Source organism: Pan paniscus, chromosome 17, assembly GCF_029289425.2.
Source record: "Pan paniscus chromosome 17, NHGRI_mPanPan1-v2.0_pri, whole genome shotgun sequence".
NCBI classification, from domain to species: domain Eukaryota; kingdom Metazoa; phylum Chordata; class Mammalia; order Primates; family Hominidae; genus Pan; species Pan paniscus.
This window is the reverse complement of record NC_073266.2, coordinates 81,626,101-81,654,051: the sequence shown is the minus strand read 5'-3', so window position 1 is coordinate 81,654,051 and position 27,951 is coordinate 81,626,101. Positions and strand designations below refer to the sequence as shown.

Here is a 27,951-nt window from a genome sequence, read left to right as displayed (position 1 = left end):
AAAGCCCCAGAATCTCTCCTGAGAAAATGCACAGAGGCACACACACACATGGTTGCGTGAGAAATCACCCTGGCTGCCATCGATGGTTTCCCCAGAAGTTCAATGACTTCAGATAAAGGCTCCCTGCTCTAAGGCGTGAATTGGGTGCTCGCTTTTTCACAAGTGGTGTCTTTAGTGGATGGCTCTTTCCATCCCATGGTGAGAAATTCATTCCTGCCACTCCCCAAGAGATTATGGAAACATTTTACAAGGCACTCAACTCATGGATTCCTTCCACCAGTGGCCATGAAGGGGAGTATGGTTGATATATTTTGTTAGCTGATGTAGCTATCTGCACTATGTTCCTTTAACTTCTCAGAACATTCCTGCCCCTTCAGTTCAACAGCCATCTGAAGCCCACCTGCGAGCTGGTCCAGGAAATGATGGACTCTGATTTCCACACCCCTTTCCTGTGAACTTGTCTCCAATTTAGTCTGTCAAGGTCCCTTTCTTGTGAGTTAATTTCTCCCTAGTGCTACTTCTCAGATTGGCCAGTGACTCACAGAGTGGCACAAGTACAAATCCAGCCTGACTTGCATCCAACTCAGATTCCAGGACCACTGAAACCAGCTGAGGCATCCCGAAAGCCTAAGATTGACCACACCAGAGGAACCAGACTGCCATTCACAAGGTACTTGTAAAAAGACTCTCTCCCTACTTATAACTTTGAAGAAAAAGAAAGTAAAACACATCAACCAACAGCCACCTTATGGCCACTGTATGTAGAAAACCTCAAGTGTGGCTCTAAGAAAAAGAATAGCCAAGAAAGATAAAGATATTTTTCCTTCCAACTTTTTAGAAAGAGCCTAAATCTGGAGATAACCCCCCATCTTGCTTTCCTTCCCCACTTCTTTGGAGACAGCCTAGAGAAAGGGAACCTTGTTCCACTTTGGAGGCCTCATTAGACATCATTAAATTCCCTTATAAGACAGTGAGTTGCAAGCCTGGCTTGCTTAAGGGTATGTGGGATGATTATATAACAAGCAAAAAAAATGCATTTTTCTTATTAGGAGCAAAGCTTACACATCTGAACATAGTTTTACAGTTAGTCCTAGTGAAAAGACATAAAGATATCTGAGATAAGGGAAGTTTGCACCCCAGAGGAAGAAATTTCTTCTGGTCACTATAGGTTCAGATGCTGAGGCATGAAAGAGAGAGAGAGAGAGACATGAGGTTAGACTTTACACTCCTCTCTCCCCTCTGAACTGAATCTCAGAAGAGAGACTGCAATAAAGACTTCCAGAAACATTTGAGGTTGGGTGGAGATCCTAGATGGGAGGCTTCTTTCTTACTTCCCTGGACACAACCTGGAAGATCCCTTGTCCCTTGAAAGACCTGGAAAACCCATGTCTCCTAGGGGCCCCGTGGTCAGCACAGCATCTAAGAACGTACATCCGAGATGGTTCCCTATGATGTTACCAGATGTCCCAGAAAGAATGAGTACTATTGTGAATGGTGTTCACTGGTCACCAAGTGTAGGGACAAAAGGACTTCATTGTAAAAGGCCAAAACCAGCTGCACCAACCTGGGCAAGATGCAGGCTGAATTCACACAGGAGACTTGGTCCTTGACCAATATGAGAAAACCAATTATGAATTATGACAGCTGTAGTCACTTAAGCAGCTACCTCCCCCAGACTCCCTCTACCTATCAATCCATGTCATCATATTCTGTAGATTTCCCTTTGCATCCCAGTGCAATGTGGGAGAAAGGGCGAGAACAACTAAAATACTGAGTAATTAACTCAAGCTGACACATTTTAATTCAAGAGAGACTGAGATGGACTTTGTCCATCCTTGGTGGACAAAGCCAGACATTTCCAGCCAGAATAGGGGTGAACAAGATGAAATGAGTTACAAGAAATATAGTTAAGTATTTGTATATCAGTTGTACAAATCAGTAAATTTTGAGTCCAATTTACTCACAATGTTAAAAACAGAAGATAGAGCAGATATAGCATTGTGGAGTTTCTTAGAGAAAGTGTTACATGCATGCAAATTTATGTAAATGTCTTCAATACTTTAACTCACATAAACTCGTTCAATATACTTCATCCACCTTCAACATTACTGTAGAATAGTGCTAGTTTGATGGCTAAAATTATTATGTTGCCACATAAAAATACCACACCCATTTGCTATAATCTTTATAAGGTATCCAATTAGTTTAAAGATATCTATGAGTTTTCATTTTCTGAAGGGAATGAATAAGGCTGAGATTGTACTACCATGGCAACCACACAATGCTTAAATATTCCAAAGTTTTCATGTGGCATTGGGGAAGGTGTTCAAAATTACTGGACCTCAAGTAAATTCTATGATTCTTTTACACTAAATACACAGCTTTCCATTATGCAATTTGTATGTGTACTTTTTGAAGAAGAAAAAGTTGGGAAAGTAGTGTGAGAAAATAATTCTGTTAAAAAAAGAAACATTCTGAAAAACATACAAATTGACTTGCTAATATGTGAAGCTGAACTAAAACCATCCCCTTTAGTTTTCAGCAGGAGATCCACTACTTATTAACAGTGGTTCAATATAATAAACACACACACACACACTTAAACCTCCCCTCTTACCCTAGGTCCTAGTCTGCTAGAGAAATTCTCAGCACTTCCATTACTCCAGTCCCCCACAGCATGTGTTAAAACATGTCTCTGCTTAAATACAGCATTCTACTTTCTAGTGTCTGGAAAGATGTAGGCATCTTAATGCTTTCCAATTCTTCTCCATTAGTGGATACTTTAACAGAAACTTAAGAAAGGTCAATTAAATCTTTCTTTGCCCACAGAAGCCCCGCTGGTGGGAGCTGGTCAGGTGTTCTGTGATGTATTATGTCTGGCTGGTTATGTCTGGCTGTCTCACTTGGGGATGACTGTTGGGGCACCAGGTCGATCAAATCTCTCACATCTCTATTTTTCTGGTTGCCACAACATCCTGGTATTCAACCTAGAAGGAATGCTGGTCACTTAAGCTACTTCTTACAACCACATTCACTGGTCATAAGCTTTCATTGCATATTTACACACACACATACAAAGTCCAACTACATAAAATACGGTTACAGTTTTAAAAATTCATAATGGGAGCTGTTTCTTGGGATGGTCACACTGTCATCTTTGGACATTCCATTCTCTAAACAAATTAGCTTTCTTTATAAACAATCTGTGCTATGGTGGACATATTTGTCTAACACTACTATTCTAAAGAAGCTTTCTTAATCCAGGCACCAACCATAACTTATTTTGACCACTAGATAATCTTGAAAACAATTAACTCACTGCTGAATAAAACTTTGAAATTAACTTAAAATAAAAAGTTAATTGTCTTTCAGAGTTTTTTTAATTACTAAGATAGCCTGTGGTTTGTTCTTTCCATGAAATATTAATATTTCACTTTTTTTCTTCTTTTTGGAATGACTAATAAGTACCCCACATTTTTCTAACAGCTTTGTCTGCAGTCTATCTTGTGAGTCCAAAAATTAATGATTTTCAAAAATAAGTGGACCCTACAAAAAGAGAAATATTGTCAATAGGTACTGCTAACCTAACTTTGAGGGTATATCATTATATAGGCATATGATTATGCCTGTATAACAACAAAAACCCAGAGACTTCATTAATTTTCTTCCAATGCTGTAAGTTACCACAAACTTAGTGGCTTAGAGCAACACAGTTTTGATAATGTACAGTTCTGGCCAGATGCGGTGGCTCATGCCTGTAATCCCAGCACTTTGGGAGGCTAAGGCAGGTGGATCACCTGAGGTCAGGAGCTTGAGACCAGCCTGGCCAACATGTTGAAACCCTGTCTCCACTAAAACTACAAAAAAATATTATCTGGGTTATTGTGGGATCTGGCCAGCAGCCCGCAATGCAATGGGGCTCTCTCTTTGTTCCCAGGCGGATCGGCAGGTTGAGAAATAATAGACACACACAAGATAGTGAAAGCTGGGTCCGGGGGGTCACTGCTTTCTGGTCCCACAGTGCCAACAATGCACTGGATATACCAGCATTTATTATTAAGTTTAGTCAGGGCGGGGGTAGGTTAGTGAGGGATTTAGGGTCATTTGATTATGAGGTGAGATGGTCACATGGGGATGAAGTAATTCTTTAACATAACATTTGTATGTAGAAGTACAGTACATTTGTAGGTAGAAGTACAGTATACAGAGATAAGAATTTACAACATAGTGTGTGCATCAGTAATTTCTAACAGAGCCTTAAAACAGAAACACAGTCTTTCCATAATCTATGATTAGCAAGATATGAATCAGCAGTAACAATTGCAACAAAAGCTGGTTACAAACAATCCATGGAAACAGGACGTGAAGCTAGACAACAGGTTAGACAAGAAATTCTCAGAAGGGAGTATGCCTTAACCCTAAAGAGGCTAGAAAAGCCCTGGCAAGATGAGGGCGTTTATAGCCCTATCTTATCCATAAGGACGGGTGACCCCCATGTGTCCATTTATAGGCTCTCCATGAGGGTCACATTCCATTCCCAGAGCTATGAACATCTGCTTTTCTGGGATAGGAATCTTGGTGATGTGAAACCTCCCTGACTGCACGTCCATTCATAGGCCCTCTGCAGGGGGAAGCACATCCCGCGCTGCTGGCTCGTTCTGGCAGTCCAACCTGGCATTGTCTTTACACAATCCTGCATGCAATTTTGTATTTACAATAATCAGGAGCATTTCATCTTTTATTCCATAGCAGTAGTTTCAGGGGGTCTCCCTACACTGTGTGTGGTGGCAGGCACCTGTAATCCCAGCTACTCAGGAGGCTGAGGCAGGAGAATCACTTGAACCTTGGAGGCAGAGGTTGCAATGAGCTGAGATCAGACCATTGCACTCCAGCCTGGGCAACAAAAGCAAAATTCCGTCTCAAAAAAAAAAATTAATCATTAATAATGTACAGTTCTGTAAATTACATGTGTGATACAGGTCTCACTGGGCAAAAAATAAGGTTTCAGTAACACTGCATTCTCTTGTGGAGGTTCCAGGGGAAAGTGCATTTTCCTGCTTTTTCCTTAATTCCATCTTCTTAATGCCCCTACTCTCCTTTGTCATGTAAAGTAGCATATTCACAGGTTCCAGAGATTAGGATGTGAACATCTTTAAGGGCCATTATTCTGCCTACCTCAGAAAGTAACACAAATAAGGCGATTGGCAACAAAACCTAATTCTATAGAGCATAAATAATTCACCAACTCCAGTCAACTTCCTTTGCAAGAATCTCTTTATGGGACAGAAAAAAAATAAGCAAGGTAGATATTAATAGAAGGCCAGTTTCTTCTTTTGCAATCAATGCTGGCCTCAAGAAGCCAAACAGGGCATAAAAAGAATTTGATAAAGAGGCAAATCTTCCTTCTATAATTAGCAAACACTGTATGTAATTCACAAAGACGAGAGATTTGTGGTGTTTCAGGAAACAGAATACTTCTTACCTTTTAAATTCACCTGTATTTGTAAAAATTCTCCAAATTTCTGGCATGTTTGAATTAAGAATTATCTGTGTGTGTGTATATACATGTATACATATATGTATGTATGTATGTATACATATATAAGAATTATCTCTGTATATATGTACACATATATGTATACATACATACATATATGTACACATATGTGTACATATTATGTATACATATATACACATGTATACATATGTACATATATGTACACATAATATGTATATTGATGGTATACATATATATATACACACACAGACCATCAATGCTTTTCAGATACTAGGCCATCTACTACTATATAAGGAAATCAAGACTGCCAGCTAGATATCAACAGGTATTTAGTGTCATCTTGGTGCTTTCTTAATCTTATGTTTACCTCTTACAATCCATCCAGATTTGGCAAGCTAATGGAGGGAATCATAATTAGACAAAATAAGGACAAGTAGATCATTTTTAAATAAAGGACTAAATTATATTATAACCACATAACCCAAGGCCAGATACATTTCTTCAGCTCCAATTTTACTGGTTGGTTTCATAATGCTGACGTCACTGTTTACTCTTACATCTTTAACTCCCACTCTCTTCCCCTTCCCCTCATGGCACCCACTTTGCTTGTGCTTTGGTATGTTTGATCCTTTAAAATATGCAATGATTTTATCTCCATTAATGATAATGAATTGTAGTTTCTATTCTGTTTCTAACTTTTCAAATTGAACACTATTTTAAAAGTTCATCTATGTTGCAGTATGTTCATATAACCCATTGTTTCTGAGTGATTGGCGTTATTCTATGGCATGCATCCATCTCGTTTTACTTATTCATTCTCCTAGTTTTCAACACTAAGTTGCTTTCAACTACTCTCTACTACATGGAGAAGGGTCCTGGGGTTATATACAAGGTTCCTGGGGTTATATACAAGGAGTGGAATAGGGCGCGGGTGGCCATGGTGTATATACAAGGAGTGGAATAGGGCGCGGGTGGCCATGGTGTAAGACGCAGATTTTGTTTCACCAAGTCTTGTGTATCATGCTCCATGAGGGCTGCTCTGAGATGTGCTCCCACCAGCAGTGCCTGGGGGTCCCTGCAACACTAATTCATGCTTGTATTTGGTCTCCAGAGACTCATCAAGCACCAGAGTCCCATTTAGAAGTGGTGGGGATAACTGCCTCTTTGACTTTGTATCACTTTGTTACTTGCTTGTGCCAAGAGGCTCACAATCCTCTGGTAAATACAATTCCAACAGCATTGGACCCTCATTCCTCACTTACCCTGGATCCACCAGGCCAGGCAGGAAGGAGATGCTAGCCAGCCACTCCAATGCATCCATCTATCCCTCTCCAGGTAAAAGAGAATCTACATTCTTTTTCAACAACAACTTTTTTAAAAGCCTATTCAATTTCATAACATTTTATAACCTAGTCTCCATACCCAGACAGACTACATTCTCTTCTTCCAGTTATGAAATGAAAGCCCCATGCTAAAACACGTATCCACATTGTTGGGGAAAATGTTGAGCCACCCCAACTCGCCACTCACCAGCGCACATAGACAGCAGCGTCTGAGCTGCAGCTCAGCCAGCAAAATGCCATTTCTTATGCTAGTTCCTACACAACTATGAATATAGGAGAAAATTTCATTCCAAGACCTTTATAGCTCAATAATGTACATCCCATTTTAGCTTAGAAACTGTGAAATGATCATGTTTTCAAGATCGTAAGATTAATCAGCCTTAAACATGCCATAAATATTTTGAGCTAGCTTCTCATTTTCACATAATCATGAAGTGAGAATATTCTCATTTAAAGTATGCATATTATGCTAAAGTACATTGTTTCATATGCGTGAGTATCATACCAAAGCGTTTTGAGAAAAGTTGCACTTCTGAAAAATCAACATCTCAGAATTATCAGAATTGAATCGAAGAACTCTTCTAAGGACAATAGTTCCAGTACATACAAGAGAGTTGAGTTATCATATTTAATAACTTATAGTTTATGACTTTTTTACCACATACACAGTCTTTTTGTTTCTTTACCATTCTTGGGAGGTAGATACTATCATTATCTCAACTTTGGGTGACTTGCATATGGTCACTTGGCCTGCGAATGATGGAATTGAGACTTAAACATTAACCAACAACTTTTCCCCCTTTTTTATTTTCACTTTTTTCTACGATGATTATCTTTTAAGTAAAAGAGAATTCATGCTCTTTTTCAACAGCAATCTTTTTTAAAAACCTATTCAATTTCACAGCTTTTGAGTGTATGTCTTATGTACATACACCCTTACTTTGTACTTCTCCATCTAATAGCAGATAGCTTAAGAAATCATTTGGTTCTTTCTGGATATCAAATCTGAAAACCCAAAATATACCTTAGGTGATTTATTTTATGCTTTATTATTTTTTTCTTTATTCGTCCATACTCAAAACAACATAAACTTATTATCTCACAGTTTTTATAGGTTAAAGGTGTGGTGGGCTCAGTTGAGTCGCTGCTTAAAGTTTCACAGGCCAAAAATCAGAGTGTCCACAGGCTGCACTCTTCTTCAGGCTCCAGGGAAGAATCATTTTTTTTTTTTTTTTAATCATTCAGGCTGATTATCGGCAGAATTTGGTTCCTTGAGGCGCTAGGTCTGAGGTTCCCATCGCCTTGCTGGCTGACAGCTGAGGGCCACTCTCCGCTTCCAAAGTACACCCAGCTGATGCCTCTCCTTCCTCCCCTGCAAAGCCAGCAACACTGCATCTCTCCGTGTCTTTCTTCCCTGGTCACATCTCTCTCCATGAACTCTCCTACCTCCCTCTTCTATTTTTGAGAAAATGAAGCCCATTTGATTATATCAGGCACACCCAGATAATAAAAAATAATCTCCTCAAGGTCAGATGATTAGCAACCTTAATGCCATCTGCAAAGTCTCTCTTGCCATATCGCATAACATAACCATGGCAGTAACACCAAAATCCTGTTGACCACGTGGATGTCTCAGGCTCTGCTCTAAGCAGTAGGATCAAGAAGTCAACAAAACAAAGCTCTTGTCCTCAAGGGGCGTTCATTTTAGTGGGGGAGATGGAGAGGAAACGACTTAGACGGTCTCTACCATGTAGGGAAAAGTACTGTAAAGAAAATCAGGCTGGGTGCGGTGGCTCACACCTGTAATCCCAGCACTTCGGGAGGCCAACGCTGGTGGATCACCTGAGGTCACGTGTTCGAGACCAGCCTGGCCAACATGGTGAAACCCTGTCTCAACTAAAAACACAAAAATTAGCCAGGCATGGTGGCAGGTGCCTGTAATCCCAGCTACTTGGGAGGCTGAGGCAGGAGAATCACTTGAACCAGGGAGGCAGAGGTTGCAGTGAGCTGACATCACACTACTGCACTCCAGCCTGGGTGACAGAGTGAGACTCTGTCTCAAAAAAAAAGAAAGTAAGAAAATCAAAGCAGAGAGTAAAGAGGAGGAGGAACGCAAGGTAATTCCGATTGGATAGTCAGAGAAGGCCTCTCTGATACATGAGCAGAGTCACAGAAAGTGGGAATTGGGAAAAGGGGCAGCTTGCTTGTCTGTGGGCCACACATCCTGAGTCGAGGGAATAGCAGATACAAGGTCTCCGAGGTGGGAGCAGTCTTTGTGTGTTTAAAGAAGAACAAGGTCAGTGTCATTGGAACAGCATGAAAGAGGGCAAGAGGGAGGATGGAGGCTTTGGGTCATGATGTGAGGGTCATCCTAAGGCCTTTAGCTATATTCTGAGTAAGACGGGTTGCTATTGGAAGGTTGGGAAGAAAGGATCCACATGCTATAACATGTTCAAAAGGATTGCCTCAAGATTCTTGGAAGTTGTTTCTAGGAAGTTAAAAGGACAACTTCTAGACCTGCGACCGCTTCCTGCCATCCTGCACCCATCCATCCTGATAGAGAAGGGACTGGTTATAAACAGCAGATCTACACTGGATGCCTGTGCCTTACCTATTGCTTGCTTTATTGGTTTTTGTCTTCATTTACCATTTAATATTTCTTTGACAGTGATTTTTCAAGATTAAAATACACACACAAGTACATTGTTTTTTTCCAGGGGGAGACTCCTGAACTTGCCTGACCCAAAGATATGATGCACACTTCAGACAATGCTGAACTGATGTGCTCAATTAAACAAATGCACCACTAAAATGCTGCATGTAAAAAGAGTAAACTGCCAGGGTTGCTCTGCTGTATCTAACCACAAACCAGGAGCACCAAAGTGGCTCTCCTAGGGATTTTATCAGGCTATACCTAGTACCCGTTTCCTACAGATTACAGGCATGACTTCATTTGAATGTATCCTCACCTAGCATCACTTTGTCCTTAATTATGTGAATAGGCACAGCAGTGTGATTTGAGGAAAGAAAGTAAAGATAACCTTGTTTAGAGGCTGCTGCTCTGAATGTATTTTCACTAAAGATCTGGTTCCTTGATTTTCAGGAGATTAAGAATTGAGCTGTTTGCTAAAAAGTATTTCAGACTTGATTTGGAATTTCAGTTTTTGATTGGAGGTGGAGTGCACACAGAGGAAGAATGTTTGGAGGCTGTTAAAAGCAGTGTCATTGGAAAGAAACTGTTCCCTGCAAAAGTTCTATTATGAGGAGTTGCCTGTGGCAGTTCTGGGTGTTTTTACTGGGGAGCTGACAGTTTTTACTGATACCGTCTGCATGCACTGGTTATCGGCTGTGCCCCGCACATACTCTTTGATTCATTTGGATAGGATCATTTATTGCAAGCTTATTCAAGTCGTTCCAGCCGCACAACCAACATTATCTTCAAAAAACAATAAGTGGTGGTTGAGTTTTACATACTAAGAAAACACAGAGAGTAAAATAGAAGCTGACAAGCATCAGAAAAGATTCTGTCCAAAATTAAGTACTAAGTATGCCATGGCCAAGGGTTAGAAAATAACCACAAAAGCACCAAACGCGCTGCTGAATAAAAAATAGGCCCCCCAAAATGATAAAAACGGTAAAGGAAAACAACCCGGAGTAGAACTAAAGCTGCTCTGCATTTTCACATGCCAAAAAAATCTCATCAGAAAAGAAATTGCAAACCAACAGTCAGATTGTTATGGACTGTGAAGAAATACACAGAAACTTGAGAAAGGGCTGTCAACTATTCTATAAGCTGTAACGCAGCAAAACCAGGGTGTGATGTAAACAACATTTCCATAATAAGGTGCTTGACTTTTTACTTCTCACTTGTGTCCACTGACCTGAACTCAGGATTTATCATCAACTTTAAAACATTTTAAACAAAGACAATATTATTCTTTGGTGAATCAAATTCAAATAATAGTAGGCAGACAGAAAGACTACAGCACAATTCTGGACTTTTTTATTTTTTTCCTTTTTGGTGGGGAAAAAAAGAGGTAATGAGAAAGCAGCCCAGATCTTTCTTACTGATCAATTTTCCATTTCTTTCCTCATTCCCAGAATGCAACCATTTCCCTCACTTATGTAACCTGCAAACTGACTGCCTTCTCCATAGCTAATAATAGCATCCTGGATTCTGTTATCTACTTGATCTGCTGATCTGCAAACTGCTTCTCTGACAGCAATCTTGTTTTGTTTTCCCAGGGAAAGCCCAATAGCATTGACATTTGGAGAGGCAATCTGAAGAACTTCAGTTGAGGAAATTAATATTTCTCATCCAAATCCGGCAATACTCTAAAACAAAGAAAACTTTAAGGAGTTTAGTTCCTAAAAAGGGTGGTGGTGGTTGATAGAAGGAAAACTAGTGATTTATATTGTGTGTGTGTGTGTGTGTGTGTGTGTATTATTTAATGGCTTGTGTTTAACTCTCAGATAAATTTCTTTTTAGTAAATTCATATAGGTGTTCCTCTCTAAACGTTGTATAACTGATCTTAACAATGAAAGTTTAGGATTTCTGACAACTCATAGATATAAAATAGGAACTCTCTGAGTGTGACATAGCAGGACCCCAAAGACAGCTTTGCAAAGGAGAATCACTCCTCACCAACCCCAACTTCGGAATTTTAATTATGGATTTGAGTTGTTTAAAAGTGGTGCAACACTTTACTTTTGAAACAAGTCGTGAGCCTCTGACATATGGTATCTGTGTCCACATATGTGCTCATAATTTAAAACATTTTGAAGAAAATATTATTTGTTGGTGAATCAAATTCAAATAATAGTAGACAGACAGAAAGACTATAGCTCATAACTGAAGTGCCACATCTGTTGCAATTTCCCAGGGTTGTCCTAACAAAGTGCCATAAACTGGGCGGCTTAAAATAACAGAAATGTGTTCTCTCACAGTTCTGGAGGCTAGAAGTCAAAAACGAAGGTGCTGGCAGGGCCATGCTCCATCCAAAGGCTGTAGCAAAAGATGCTTCTTTGCCTCTTCCAGCTTCTGGTGGTTGCCAGCAGTGCTTGCTGTCCCCTGGACTGTGGCTGCCTCACTCCAGTTTCCTCCTCGGCATCACATGGTGCTCTTGCTGTGTCTGTGTGTCCAGATTCCCCTATCCTCTCCCTTAGAAAGACACCAGTCACTAATTAAGACTCATGAGAATCCAATAGGATTGCATTTTAACTTGATTACATCTATAAAGACCCTATCTCCAAATAAGTCACATTATAGGTTCCACGTAGACATGGATTTGGGGAGGGGTGCAGGTGGACGCTAGGCAACCCAGTGCAATGGCAAATCAAGTGAGCACCAAACAGCACCACTATCCTTCATCCTCATGTCTTACGTAAGCTTTGATCAAGCCAGCATGTCCTTCAGTCCAGCGTGCCCTACACCTGTGTCCTGGACCACCTCTCAGGCTGTGTTACTTCCCTTCCTGAGGCACAACAGGGCCTAGAATCTAAGGACTTGTGCCACACACAAGCCAGGCTCCTAAGCTCCCACCTTGTAATTTCCTTCTTCGTATTGTCTCTTCTGACAGCCCCACCATCTACTCTGTGTTCCACAGACTATTACTTAATTTCCACTCATTTCAGCCTTCACAACTGATAGGGTTTGGCTCAGTGTCCCCACCCAAATCTCACCTTGAATTGTAATAATCCGCAGGTGTCAAGGGTGGGACCAGGTGGAGATAACTGAATTATGGGAGTGGTTTGCCCCATGCTGTTCTTACGATAGTGAGTGAGTTCTCATGAGATCTGATGGTCTTATAAGGGGCTTCTCCCTTCTCTCCACTCTCATTCTCTCTTCTGCCGCCCTGTGAAGAGGTGCCTTCTGCCATGATTATAAGTTTCCTGAGGCCTCCCCAGCCATATGGAACTGTGAGTCCATTAAACCTCTTTCCTTTATAAACTACCCAGTTTCAAGTTTTCTTCATGGCAGCATGAGAACGGAGTAATACAACAAGCCAAGATTTTTCCAGTGTGGAAAACCCTCATCTGTACTTGGAAGGCAGATACCTAAACAAGTCCTGTATCATACACGCACAATCAGTAAGGACGAAAACACATTTTTAACTAGCGTTACTACAGTTAAAGCCTATGGAACTGCCTACCTCCTAAAACACCATCCTCCTGGGAAAGAGCAGGTGGAGGCACAACTGCCACATTCTTCCCTGAGGCACTCCAGAAGGGGTAGTCTGGGTAAGCACCTGGTCGGAGCTGGGCCATTAGATTCAAGCCCTGCTGATTATTCAAACTTGAATGAAGTCCTCCACGTCCGTCCCTCCCCATGCCCACCCTCAGAAGAATTGTAAGATGCCAGCAGTCTTTTGTTATGTGGGAAACCAATCTATAATTAAAGAAAATAGGCCAGGCACAGTGGCTCATGCCTTTAATCTCAGCACTTTGGGAAGCTGAGGCAGGCCTGGAGGTCAGGAGTGCCAGAACAACATGGCCAACATGGTGAAACCTGTCTCTACTAAAAATATAAAAAATTGCCAGGCATGGTGGTGGCAGCCTGTAATCCCAGCTACGCGGGAGGCTGAGGCAGGAGAATCACTAGAACCCGGGAGGTGGAGGCTGCAGTGAGCTGAGATCCTACCACTGCACTCCAGCCTGGGCAACAGAGTGAGACTCTGTCTCAAAATAAAAAGGAAAATAAAGCTGAAACAAAGCAAAGTGGAACAAATGGAGAAAGCATGCTGCCAACATTGAAGGGCCTGAGCTGCATCTCTGTCATTCCCTGTTCCTGGATTGTGCCAACAAATTCCTCCCTTTATGCCAAAACCATGTACATTTGTGTTTCTGTCCCTAAAAACCTCAGGGTTACTGACTGGCACATATATAGCCTTAACAAAATGTTCAAGCTGAAAAGAAAGAAGTCAGATGTCATTATGGGTTAAACTGTGCCCGCCTCCCAAAACCATATGCTGGAGTCCTAATGTCTGGAGCCTTAGGATGTTACCTTATTTTGGAGACAGGGTTTTCACAAAGCTGTTCATGTTAAAATGAGGTCATTAGGGTGGGCCCTAATCCAATATGACCGGTGTCCTTATAAAAAGGGGTAATTTGGACAAAGACACAGACACACAAAGAGAACACGTTGTGAAAAGACACAAGGACAAGACAGCCACCGACGAACCAGAGACAGGCCTGGAACACGGTTCCCCACAGTGGTCAAAAGGAACGGATACTGCTGATGCCTTGATTTCGGACTTCCAGTTTCCAGAACCATGAGACAATAAACTTTGGTTGTTCAAGTTCCCCAACTTGTGGTACTTTATTACAGCAGCTCAAGCAAACGAATGCAGACATTATCTGTTAACTCCTTCATGACAAGTAAGGAAACAGGCCCAGAGAGCTTAGCCTGATTGTTTCAATTCCTGTTGTAAGAGCTAGAATCAAAATGTAGACCTCATAATTTATAACTCGATGCTGATTTTCATAATTTTACCGTAATTCATAGTCCAAAAGTTTTCCTGAAAACTTCACATGTACACTTTTGTTTCGGGAAAATATTACAATGATAATAATAAATCTGACAAGTAAATAAATTGTGAGAAAGAAAATGACATAACTTGGACCCCCCTATTTTATAACAGCTGTCATAATATCCAGATCAGATCTTTTGGTTAAACATTCTCATTTAAAAACAATTTAGATAAATAATGATGAGTCATTTCACAAAGAAACAGCTTGGGGCAAAATAAACAAGATTGACTAAAAGGTAGGTATGCAGAGCATGTCAGACCTCATGCTGAGCTTGAGCGTTTTCCTACCATTGCTCCAGAAAAAAACAAAAGCATTTTCTTCTCCAGCTAGGGAAGCAGAGAAGTCATATTTTCTCAATAAAGAAAAACAAATCTTGATCAGTTCAAGAAAATTTGTTTATATAAATACTGGACATAATTATGAAACTGTGATTTGCCTGCTGTTTTCCTGCTAATAAGAACTTTTTTCCCTCCCCAAATAACATTCACCAGCTGTAGACAACTTCCTTGTTTTCCTGCTATTCTTGTTTGCCAGGGTTTCCATACATGAATGCCCTAAAAGTGACGAATTTACCTTGGTGATTTTGAGTGATATTTTTCTTACAGTATCACAGGATGCTTGATATATTTATATTGAAATAATCTTCCATAATTTAAGAGTCTAGCGTGGTACAAAAGAAATTAAAAATCTTTTTGTCTGAAGCCCCTCCGATGTTTAATACCTTAAAAACTATATTTCTCAAATATTTATTATGCATGTCTACTTTTTAAAAAACACTATAATAAATGTTATGTTATTCAAGTATTTACTATTTTATATGAAGCTGGTTTCATCTAGGGTAAAGTTCTACTTTGACATTTAGGAAAAGGGAAAACTGAATGTTTTCAGCCAGAAAAGAACGATAATAGATTTGGATTTTGAAAGATTAAGTTATAAACCATGAAAATGACATGTTGAAAGACGTTTTTTGTTGTTGTATGAAATGGGAAAATCAGGAAGAGTTTCCAAGGCAGGTGTGATTTAAGCTGCTCCTGAAGAAGTAAGTAGGATTTTTACCATGGAGTATGTAAGGGAAAAAACATCACTGGCTCTAGAAATAGGACTGTGCAAGACAAACAAAGTAAAGGCAAGATGCTCACTTAGGACACTCCATGTCTGTGGTTGGAAGTCAGAGTAGAAATATAGAAAGGAATTCGTTTTTGGGAGCCTATCTGTGGCCTCCTCACAGCTGGGGTTTTATTCTGTAGGTGACTTTAATGAGGAGTCACTTATGACTTACATTTTAAAAACATCATTCTGGCCTCAGGGTGGAAGATGGATTAGAGAGGAGTAAGTCTGGAGGTAGAGTCTTTCTCTCAGCTCTTAAAACTCAAAATTTATTTAGGACTCTAAACAGCCACCCAAATCTGACTGCTCTTCTCCATCCACCTCTGGTCTGGGTACTTGTTGTAATTCACTTAGAGTCAATTAATGCAATAGATTCCTCCCCAAACTATATGTCCTCTCTTCTCTGTCCCTTACATTGGCCTGTGTAGCACACAGCCAGAAATGTTAGCAGATGGCTTAAAATCCTCCACTGGCACCTCATCTCCTATGCAACCAGCGCCAACCTCTGAGACTGCTCTGAGACTTCCCTCTGAGGCTTCTCAGGTAATGAGCAAAGGGATGTAAACAACCCAAAATTGGCAACAGTGACAACAGGAGGCTCTTCTGGCTGAGCTTCTGCCATATCGTGTCTGAAGTCCCAGCTGTTCCCCTGGAACCATGTGGAGGAATCACTAATTCTCTGGACTTTGCTTGTCAGCACAGCTGGCCACACAGCCAGGCCCTCCATCTTTCCTGACTTTATCCTGGTTGTGAAGTCATGCTGGGATGGTGTCACCCTCAAAAGACTAAGGCAGAAGCCACCCAGAGAGTCCTCAGCACTTCCTGGGCATGACACCTCAGCCATTTTTCCAGCACTGCTATGCCCACAGCAAACACCCCTTGTCCTCTGGTAGGAACCAAGACCTTCTCTTCTCTGCTCTTCCCAGCTCCAGAGAGGTCAGGTTGGGCCCAGGAGAATCATGGAGCTGTGGCTAAACTCATACACTATGGAGCCAGGCTACACTGCATACTAATTCAGAATGTGCCACTCAGTGGGAATGTGGTCTAAAGTTAACTTTACTAAGCTCTGTATTTTGTGTTTTGTTTTTCTTATAAAGGGTGAATACAATTATGGTATCCATGAGTTACTGGGGGGGAGTGGAAATTATCTAAGGTTTATACAAGGTGACTTATGTACGGAATTCGGCAGAGCACCTGAAACAGATCATTATTGAATACGTGCAAATAATTAATATAATGAGGCACCCCTTTTTATCATCACACACGTATAGACATAAGGAACCAAGAGAAAATAAAGTAATTCTCAAGCGTTTAAAATTAATTATCTCTTAATCTATTTAACAATAGAGCTACTGCTAATTGCTTTGCTCATGCAAATGCCCTAGAATAATTCTGCCTGTCTGTCTTTTGGAGAAATCACTTAAAATGATGTTTTTCTTTCCTAAGGCTTTCATTGATTCCTACCAAATATAGGTAAATTATAAGGCAGTCTCCCAACTTCCTTCAGTTTTTATGTAAATAAATGCAACAATTATTTACATTGAGCTAAAAATTTACATTTTACTTAAAATTGGCATTATACTTTTATTATAAAATAAAATAAAAATACTTTCTATTGCAACTACATCAAGTAATGGAAAAATAAAGAACACCCTTGAATCCAGGGGACAAAGAAGCAGGCTACAAAAATTAGAGACTTTTTTCAATTTGGGGAAGATAATTTACTTCTTCCATGTTTATTTCAAATAGTGCAAGAATGTGAGCCATCTTGGCATTATCCAGTCCCCATTTCTGATGACACTTCTGGAGCTATCTTCACGTAGCACATTGCCTTCCACAATTCAACCACCTACAGGAGACTTGTTCTTGGGTTTGCCTGCTTGTTGCACCAAATCCCTAACGAGTGATGCTACAACATTTCTAGTACTTTGCTAGCAATCACCGCCATCTCCTCATCTATAAATTACCATCATAGGCTATCCCTTATTCCACTGAAATATTGTGAGAAACCATTATATAAATGCTGTTTGAGCCCTTCATGGACAGATGCTATATATAAGAAAAAAATTGTTGGCTTTGTATTTCAAATCTGAACTACATGACATAGCAACAATACAGAAGCAGGCACTTTCCTCTGACATAAATGGATGATTTATCATTTCTCTCCTGCAGCTGCCCAATTCACTTCCTTTCAATTTTCCTACATAGATTTAGCTTTTCCTATCTGAATGATCTCTGTCAATGGGTAATTTAAATTTCTCAGCAGATGTCACATAAGCCAAGCGTGAATACTTTTTAGGTACAAGTCAAATTTGCAGCATAGTGTATAGAAGTCAAGGTTTCCATTATAATCTAAAATGATAAAGAAATGAATACCGCATTTTTAAAATAAATGGTAGCATGTAGTTCCAACGTTTAGTCATGAATATTATTCAAGTTGTTTAAAAAGAAACTCTTTTAGTAACACATATCAATTGATGAACGTATTATTTCTATCTTTTAACCTGTAAGATCTCACATTTTTGTAGCAGGGCTTCTACATAATAGCACAACACAGGAGTCTACGAGTTAGATAAGCTGCAAAGAAAGATCTAAGTGAGATGCCTCCCCCTTTTCATTGGTCTGTGAACATCAACACAAGTTGACAGTTGAAATTTAAATCCATGGCCAACCACCTCTGTTAGCTGTCCTTTACCTACAGACTAAAGCTCCATTTCATAGGATGGTATGAAAGGTCTTTCACAATAGCGTCTCCCCTACCTCTCCAAGTTTATCTACCATATCTCCTTCCTATGCAACATGAACATCTCAATCTTTCTTAAACAAGCAATTATTGAACAAGGTGGTTCAATAATCTGGAATGTCATTGCCCTTTCCACTTCTGTCTACCAGGAAACTCATATTAATATTTTCAACTGAATTCATCAATTACAGCACAAATATCAACCCTTCTGTGAAGATTGTACTGAATTTCTTAGTACAGAGCTGATGAATCCCTCCTCTCTGTTTCCATAGACCTTTTTCAAACTTTTATTTCAGTTAGTCCATTATGTAAAAAAAATTTACTTATCGATCTTTTAATGCATAAGGTAAGTAAAATTTATTGGGAAAAAAAAGTTTTCTTTTGCTATGTATTTTTTTGGAAATGTGTTTGGCACACAGTAAGTAATATATTATTGATTGATTGGGTAACTGAAAAGGTAGAACAGGTGGATGATAATGATTATTCTTTTGATTGGCAGAATGGCAGAACTTAAAATAAGAGATTTAAAACACACAGAAATTGTAAGAAGAAGGGATCTAATTATTCTCCAATGTGCTAAGCACATAATACATAAAATTGAGTAAACAATCACTGAGCACATATTATGTATAAAGCCTTGAACTAAGAATGAGAAGCACAAAAATAAAAGCATAGTATCTCCAAATTTATGAAATGCACAAACTACTGAAGGTACATAGAATGCATTAAAGTAAGTTTTGTATTTATTTTGGCTTATCATCCATGGTATATAGGGTAAAAGAGAGTGTTGTAGGAGATATATCTAATGTAAATGATGAGTTAATGGGTGCAGCACACCAACATGGCACATGTATACATATGTAACAAACCTGCACATTGTGCACATGTACCCTAGAACTTAAAGTATAATTAAAAAAAAAAAAAGAAAATGACATGCACAGACAATTGAAAACTGGCATATACTCCAAGCAGTCTTCTCAACACTTAACTTTAAGCCCCTTTTTCTTTTTCTAGTTAATTTGTTTTGCAAAATGAGTGTTTTGAATTTAACCTCTTTCTGCCTTTACCAATTCTACAAAATAAACACGTTCGTGTGAAATGGCTACAAGGAAGCTACGAAAAAGAAGCAATTGGAAAGATTGCAATTGTCCACGAACTAAGTAAATATCACATAAGGCAAAATGTAAAATAAGAATAATATAATGGATATTTTCAGATTTCCTTTTCTCATATCTAACCAGGTCAACTTTAAAGGTTTGCAAACCTCAGCAGAAGATTCCTGAATAGGAAACATGGACAATTAAATGGATTTTTAATATTTATTCAAATCTATTTTTATTTTAATAATAAGAAATGTCAGTTCTAACTTCAGAGGAATAACAGCAAAAGTATGGAAGTTGTTCAGTAGAACACTGTGAAGCATTGGGTCATCCCTGCAGCTCTTGGTACCCAAGGCCCTTAGCACAGCCAAGAACAGAACATGCTCCATTTAGGTATGATTTTTTAAAAACCTATCCCCATACCCCCAATTTTTTAATGCAACTTCTAACATTAAATCATATTAAAAAGAATACAATTTTAATATTAGCAAATCAGTCATTTAAGAGGAAAGACAGACACATCAAATAGCTTGCATAATTTTATTGTTCAACTAGGTGTTAATTTTAGTACTAGAATTCCAGAAAGACAAAGTAAAAAGAAAACTACATTGCAATGTATTCCTTCTACCTAATTAGAAGAAACAAGAGCCTTTTAGTTTTTGTCTTCCTTGGAAAGTAAATTACATTCCCAGAATAAGGCACTCTTGAAGAAATTTAAAAATGTATCGCATGAATTCTGTAATAAGAGACAATGGACTCATAATAGACAATATCTTCCACTGAAGTTTTATAAAAGATCCAAAGCAACCAATAAAAAAGTATTTTTTCAATTGATCCTGTGTAAAAGCCAGCCCACTCAGGTTCTCCACTCCTTATTTCAGGGGCAATATTTAAAATATTTAACAACAGAATGGCAGAAGCCTCAGTATTGGTGCAGAGTTCCAGAAGAATCTTGCTGTGTCAGGGTTATTTCTTTTATTTGCTGGATTGTGGGAATCTCCTGGGATCCTGAGGGAGGGTCTTTGACCAGAAGGGAGTTACTTAGGAGGCTGAATGCAGTGACTATTTATCAACTGGCATAGAAGTATTTTAATATTTTAACAATTGGTATGGCCATGCCCATACACGCAGCTGTATATGTAAGTCTAGAGTGGGATATGAAATACTACCTGTGACCAGAAGAGCAAATAAATCATAAATTCAGAGAATTTCTCCCAGCACTCCACCCCAATAATTTTAAGGTGATGGCTGGCTGTGATTTTCATTTCAGTGCTCCCAGGTAAATCAAAGGCAGCTGCCAGTCATGTTGAACACGCCCACCAAGACTGTAGTTGTGAAGCTTTAAATAAAATAACATCTTGCAGTAGGTAAAGGTTTTTCAACTTCCTTTTCAGTTTGTGTTAAGAGCAGTTCAAGATTGTGACCTGGAGGTGACAGGTGGCAGGTGATGGTGTCACAGACTAAGAATTTATATCTTTTCCATTCACCTCATTTGGGTCAAATAAGTCAAGCTGATGAATAACTAGGCTCTTTCTACATTGCACAAGTAGCTCAGAAATCTTGCAAAGATCACTCTTCCAGAGAATCACCTTTTCTATTTAAATCTTTAGAAAGTCAAGCTACATTGAATGTAAGTGACTTGGGTTGTTCATTTTGCAAAACAATTAGACAGACACCATTATTTGATTTAATCTGACACTTTACATTAGTCTCATGCAGTGACATTGGATGTCATTGATAGCAACCTTAAAAAAGAAAAAAAAACCCAAAAGAAGGAAAAGATTTCTTACTGGAGTAACCTAGTTCTACCTTGAGAGCTCAGCATGTAAAACTGAAATCAACCTCCCTCCTCCCAAAATTAGCTCAGTTACAAAAACCCAAACTTCCTCATTCCTAGCATGTTCGGGGCCCTCTACATGAGAATAAAATTTAGAAAAGAGAGTAATCCCCCAGAGAAATTCAGCCCTATTATTTAAGGATGTTGGATGAGAATAGCAATGCAGAAACACACATGGGAAAACATGGGTTACTAATGACAACCATCCCACATAGCAGGTAGAAGTTCGAACAGAGATTGGGTCCATTGGGCTGGCTTCCAGGGACTTGATAAAGAGGTTGCTTCCTTGGTTATCTTACCATGACCTGAGGCTGATTCCAGGCATACTGTGTGAAAATAGGCACTCTCTGTTCACACACATCTCTGGACAGAACAGATATAAACCAGGTTTTTCAGGATGAAACCAGGCTGATGATTCATTAAGCTACAAGGAGGCATGAGACCATTTGGACTGAGACATGGGCATTGGCAAGGACTTGGCCATTGAGATTTTAGCCTTCAGTGTCAATTTCACTTACCAGTGGTGTGGCCTTGGCACCGTACCTCATGTCCCTGAAAGCTTCAGAGTTTCATCTGCAAGATAAGGATAATGAAATTACCTCATGTTATTATTGTGAGAAGTTAATAAGTGATACATGTAAAATGTTTACCACGGGGCTAAGCCACAAAGCACATGTTCAGAACCTGAGAAAGCAGGTATTAAAGAAAGCAGAACTATAGAAAGTATATTATAATACCTGTAATATAGCAGTGACAAGGGACCCTAAATATTGAGATGAGGGAGCAAAAATTAAGGATAAATTATTGTTTATTTATGATGTTATTTTGGATACCTAACATGTTATTTGGTTTCAAAATTGGTTACTTGGCAGGGGGCGAGGAGGAAGGTTACTCTTCCATTGATCGGTAACTGGGATATATGTAGTTAAGATTTAAAAAATTTTCTAGACCATGTAACAAACATGCACATGTACCTCCGAATCTAAAATAAAAGTTGGAAAAAAATTTTCCCGAAATCAAAAGTGCTTAATGTCTGAAATATTTTCCTTACCTGATTAGAGACAATGAGGTTTAAGTAATTCTATGAATATTATAATTTTTGGCAATTTAATACAGTGGACTGATAAAAATCCTAAATCAAGAGTAGTTATTTGGAGAGATCTCCTGAGTGCTTAACACTATACTTGGGGCTGAGAGATGTAAAGATGAAAAGTCTGTAAGCAACATGAAACTACAGCTGGACATGCTTTGATCACCACTCAATCACTCAATCTCAAGCATTAATTTGATCATTAAGATGCATCTCACAAACATTTGTGGAATGAATGAGCCAGTCTCAGAATTCCCATACTAAGAAGGGAAGGAGATGAATGAATAAATTATTAAGGGCAGCTCTGAGCAATCCTATATCTCAGTGAACAGCTCCTTGTTCATAGAGGCTGAGCGAGAGTCTATGTTGGTCAGCATGTCTAACTGAATGGCCGAGAAGGGGCCTAATAATGCCTATTTCAATTTTAGAGAAAAAAATAGTAGTCCCTTGGCATATCTTATAAAATAGCTGCTATTGTTCTTTTTCTTGTGAAAAAAATATAATTACTGTAATTTTTTTAAGAAAGTATGTTCATTGCAGAAAATTTTTAAAATATAGAAAATAATAAAGGAATTGAAATCACTTATAATGCTATCATCTAGAAATGATCCTTATGAAGAAGGTTTTAGTATAATTACTTCAACTGTATGAATGATAATTGGAACAGAGGGAAAATTCAAGAAGGAGAGGCCATATGAGAAGCTATCATCACCATCTAATTGCAAGATAGCTCAGTCTACTTGTGCTGTGGTAACAAAATATCACAGACTGGGTAAATTATAATGAACCAAAATTTATTTGTTCATGGTTCTGGAGGCTGAGAAGCCCAAGATCAAGGAAATAGTGTCCAGGAAGGATTTTCTTTCTGTGTGATCTCACAGTAGAGGGACAAAAGAGAGTGAGACAGAGAAAAGAACCAAACTCTCCCTTTTATAATTACTGCAATAACAAACCCACTCCCCCTGATAATGGCATTAATCCATTCACGCCTAATCACCTCCCATTAGGCCCCAGCTCCCAACACTGTTGCATTGGGCATTAAGTTTTCAATGCATGGTTTTGGGGCAACACATTCAAACCATAGCACAAGGTAATAAGTATCAGACTCACTGTAAAAGGATTGAGGAAAGGAGGATAACAGGACAAATTTAAGAGACAGAAAGATAGATAGGTTTAAGACATATGGATGGATTTAAGATACACATGTATGTATATATTTTCCTTTTTAAGTAAAAAAAATTGCGATATACTTAATGTATCTCATTAAACATATTGCAATGATAATTAGTTCAAAAGATTAGCCATGTAATGCTACTGGTATAATTAAGGGATAAATATTTGAGAATATGAATTAAGATAAGAGTAATAATCTTCAGGGATTTTTTTCTTATTTAATTGTGAAAGAAAGGCCAGTATCTATTTTAGAGACTTGGAACTGAAATGTGGGTGAGAAATTAAGATGAGGGGAAAAGATACTGGGAGCACTGGGGTATGAGTGGTAGCAGATGCCCAGGGAATCACTGAGTCACTGAGAAGCTGAGTGCTGAAGGCAGGGTGAAGGGGGAACAGACTTTTACAAGTTGTCCTCAGCTAGAAAACCAGGACAAGGCAAATGAAAAACTAGAAGCAGGAAATAAATAGTTTAAGTGTGGAGGCAACAATTTCATGTCTTAGCAAGAAGATTTCAAGGATGAATGTTGGTGGTAAGACAGTTATTTACATGCTTTTGATTGAAAATATTCTACAACTCACTGTGAGCAGTGTCAGAGTACTAGTAATTAATGGAAAGGATGGATGGTTAGGAAAAGAAAACAATGAATATATACCATAGGTTCATCAGATCAAAAAGTGCTTTCATTGAAATTAATTCAGAGCAAAAAGGTATTGAATTTGGTGTTAGACTTCCTAGGTTAGAAGCCTGGTCATTCCACTGATGAGATGCAGGATTCTAGACAGTTTATTTAATCTCTCTGTGCTTCTATTTTCTTCTAAAAATCAGGAAAAATAAGACAACCACCTCACAAAGGTAGATGTGAGGATTAAATAAGCACCTATAAAGCACTTAATTCAGTGCCTGATACATAGTGACTGCTATGTAATTGTTTGGCAGTATCATCATCATCATTATTATTAAATGATTAATAAGATTTTATTAGAGATCAAGAGCTCAAATTTAATACAACAAACATTTTCTTAGCATTTTATAAATGCAATTACTAGGAAGAGCGATTGGGACATATTAAGACTTGTGTTTGGCCTCAATTCATTTTTTAAAAAATTTAATCAGTTTGGCAACAAGCTTTTACTGAGTGTCTAGATATGCCAGGTGTTCTACCTGGCAGAGCATGGAGACAATAACATGGTGTGATTTTAGCACAGGGTGATTAGTGCCATGACAGAGGCACACACAGGTGCTATAGGACCACAGAATAGTGATCTTTTAGTCAGGAAGATGTCTGTGAACTCTTCCTTAAGGACATGAGGAAAACCAGTTGAGAGAGATACAGAACTGCAGGCTGGCCATTCAGCCATTACATTCAACCAGCTAGGTTCTGATCCGTGGACGACCATGCCATGCAGAGCTTAAATATTGTGACTGTCATTCCTGGAGAAGTACAAGACTAATCTGAGGTGTGTGGATAAGTGAGGAGCAAGGGGAATATCTCAGAAGGCTTTTGGGAAGAGGTAGTTCTTAGAGTTGCTATAACAGAGTGCCTGAGACTGGGTAGTTTATAAGGAAAATAAGTTTATTTAACTCATGATTCTGGTGACTGGAAAGTTCAAGACTGGGTACCTGCATCTGGTAAGGGCCTCACCTCCAAAAGCAGAAGGGAGCCAGTGTGTGCCAAGAGATTATGTGGTGAGAGATGGGCGGGTTCCTATGGGGACAGAGGAAGTGGAGGAGGGTGCTGTCAGGATCTTTTTAACAGCCAGCTCTCAAGTAACAAATACAGCAAGAACTCCCTCACTCTTGACAGAGGGCATTAATCTTTTCATAATAAATCCACCCACATGACCCAAATACCTCCTACCAGGCCCCGCCTTCCAACATTGCCACCTTGGGAATCAAATTGGAACATGAGGTTTGAAGAGGACAAACATCCAAATCATAGCACATGGACCCTGAATGATAATGCATTAACGTATAGAAACGTGAAAGGAAAGAGCGTTCTTAAAAAAAAATAAAATAGGATAAGCCAAAGGAGAAGGTTGGGGTAAGTGAGAAGAAAAGCATGTAGAATATGTATTGAGGTACTGCTGCTATGTGAATTTATTAGCAGAGAAAGGGGTACAGTGTGATTTTTAAAAAAAAAGACTGGGCATTTTCAGAGGGCCTGGTGATATAGGAAGGCCATTTTTGGATTAAGTAGTCTGATTTGATTCTGAAATTTATGAGTCTTAAATATTCCTAAAAAAGAATTGCATTATCAGAAGATAATTCCAAGTTCATTATGAAGGAGCTAGTGGAAGTAGAGTGGCATATTTGGCTATGACTACAATCCAGATGAAAAGAGAAGAGATAAACTAGGGAAGTTGCTTAGGAAGACCAAGAAGAGGTAACCGCTTTCACCACTTCTATTCAACATAGTACTAAAAATCCTAGCCAGATAAACCAGGCAAGGAAAAGAAATTAAAGGCATCCAAACTGGAAAAAAGGAAGTCAAGTTATTCCTGTTCACTGATTATATAATCTTACATCTAGAAAAACTAAAGACTCCACCAAAAATCTCTAGATTTGATAAATGAATTCAGCAGGATGCAAAATCAGTGTACAAAAATCAGTATTAATTCTATATACCAATTACAATCTAACTGAGAACCAAATCAAGAAGACAATCCCATTTACAATAGCTACAAAAAATAATGAAATATCTAGGTATATATTTAACTAAGAAGGTAAAATATTTCTACAAGGAAAAAGAGAAAATGCTCATGAAAGAAATCATAGATAAAACAAACAAATGGAAAAACGTCTCCTGCTCATGGATTGGAAGAATTAATATTGATATCATTAAAATGACAATCCTGCTCAAGGCAATCTACAGAGTTAATGTAATCTCTATCAAAATACCAACATCATTTTTCACAGAATTAGAAAAACAATCATAATATTCATACGGAACAAGAAAAGAGCCCAAATTGCCAAACCAATCCTAAGCAAAAAGAACAAAGCTGAAGGCATCATATTACCTGATTTCATATTTTACTACAAGTCAATAGTAACAAAAACAGTATGGTACTGGTATAAAAATAGACACATAGATTGGTGGAACAAAATAAACATCCCAGGAATAAAGCCACATTTTTATAGCCAACTGATGTTTGACAAAATAGACAAGAACATACACTAGAGAAAGGATAACCTTTTCAATAAATAGTCTGGGAAAATTGGATCATCATATGCAGAAAAGTGAAACTGAACCCCTATCTTTCACTGTATACAAAAATCAACTTAAGATGAATCAAAGACATAAACATAAGACCTAAAACTATATAAAAAGCACTAGAAGAAAACCTAGGAAAAACTCTTCTGGACATTGGTCTAGGTAAAGAATTCATGACTAAGACCCCCAAAGCAACAGCAACAAAAACAAAAATAGACAAATGAGACTTAAACTAAAAAGCTTCTGCACAACAAAAGAAATAATCAGTAGAGTGAACAGACAATCTACAGAATGGGAGAAAATATTTGCGAACTATTCATCTGACAGAGGATTCATATCTAGAAACTACAAGAAGCTCAAACAACTCAACAAAAAATCAAAGAAATAATCCCATTAAAAAGTGGACAAAAGACATTAATAGACATTTCTTAAAAGAAGACATAAAAATGGCCAACAGACATGAAAAATGCTCAACATCACTAATTATTAAAGAAGTTCGAAGTAAAACTACAATATCATCTTAACACTAGTCAGAATGGCTATTATTGAAAAGATAAACTATAACAAATATTGGTGAGTTTGTGGAGAAAAGGGAACTTTTATACACTGTTCCTGGGAACGTAAATTAGTACAACCTCTATGGAAAACAGCATGGTGATTTCTCAAAAACTAAAAACAGAACTACTATTCTATCCAGCAATCCCGTTATTGGGTGTCTATGCACAGGAAAAGAAATCATTGTATCAAAAAATACCTGTGCCCGTATGTTTATTGCAGCACTAGTCACAATAGCAAAGATACAGAATCAACCTTAGTGTTTATCAACAAATGACTGGATAAAGAAAATGTGGCATATATACCCAATGGGATACTATTCAGCCATAAAAAGAATGAAATCATGTTTTTTGCAGCACAATGGATGGAATTAGAGGCCATTATCTTAAGTGAAGCAAGTCAGACACAGAAAGACGAATACCATATATTCTTACTTATAAGTGGGAGCTAAATAGTGAGTACACAAAGGTGTAGAGTGTCAAATGATAGACAATGAAGACTCAAAAAGGTAAGGGGGCAGAGGGGGGTGGATGACGGAGGTTTTGGGGTACAGCGTACGTTATTTGGGTGATGGATACTCTAAAAGCCCTGACTTCACCACTACGCAAGCTATGCATGTAACAAAATTACACATATGTCCCATAAATTTATACAAATTTAAAAAAGAAGAGGTGATCAGCAATGTCATGCCTAATGTTTAGTGATTTGCTTTGTTTAAAATGATCACACACAGCTATTCAAA

At 38.6% G+C, this 27,951-nt stretch overlaps 1 protein-coding gene and 1 long non-coding RNA gene across 2 annotated transcripts in view; one reads left to right on the top strand and one right to left on the bottom strand.

Annotated features, from left to right (window-relative positions):
- Positions 1 to 27,951, bottom strand: part of LOC134729259 (uncharacterized) — a 318,822-nt gene that overhangs the window by 273,858 nt on the left and 17,013 nt on the right. Inside the window, exon 2 of the long non-coding RNA XR_010110166.1 lies at positions 21,698 to 21,752. This is a non-coding gene — a long non-coding RNA (uncharacterized LOC134729259). The remainder of the gene's footprint in view (positions 1 to 21,697; positions 21,753 to 27,951) is intronic.
- Positions 357 to 27,951, top strand: part of LOC100988975 (putative uncharacterized protein encoded by LINC00305) — a 76,064-nt gene continuing 48,469 nt past the window's right edge. The window contains exon 1 of the mRNA XM_063597357.1: positions 357 to 670. The gene's annotated coding sequence lies outside the window, so the exon portion shown is untranslated. The remainder of the gene's footprint in view (positions 671 to 27,951) is intronic.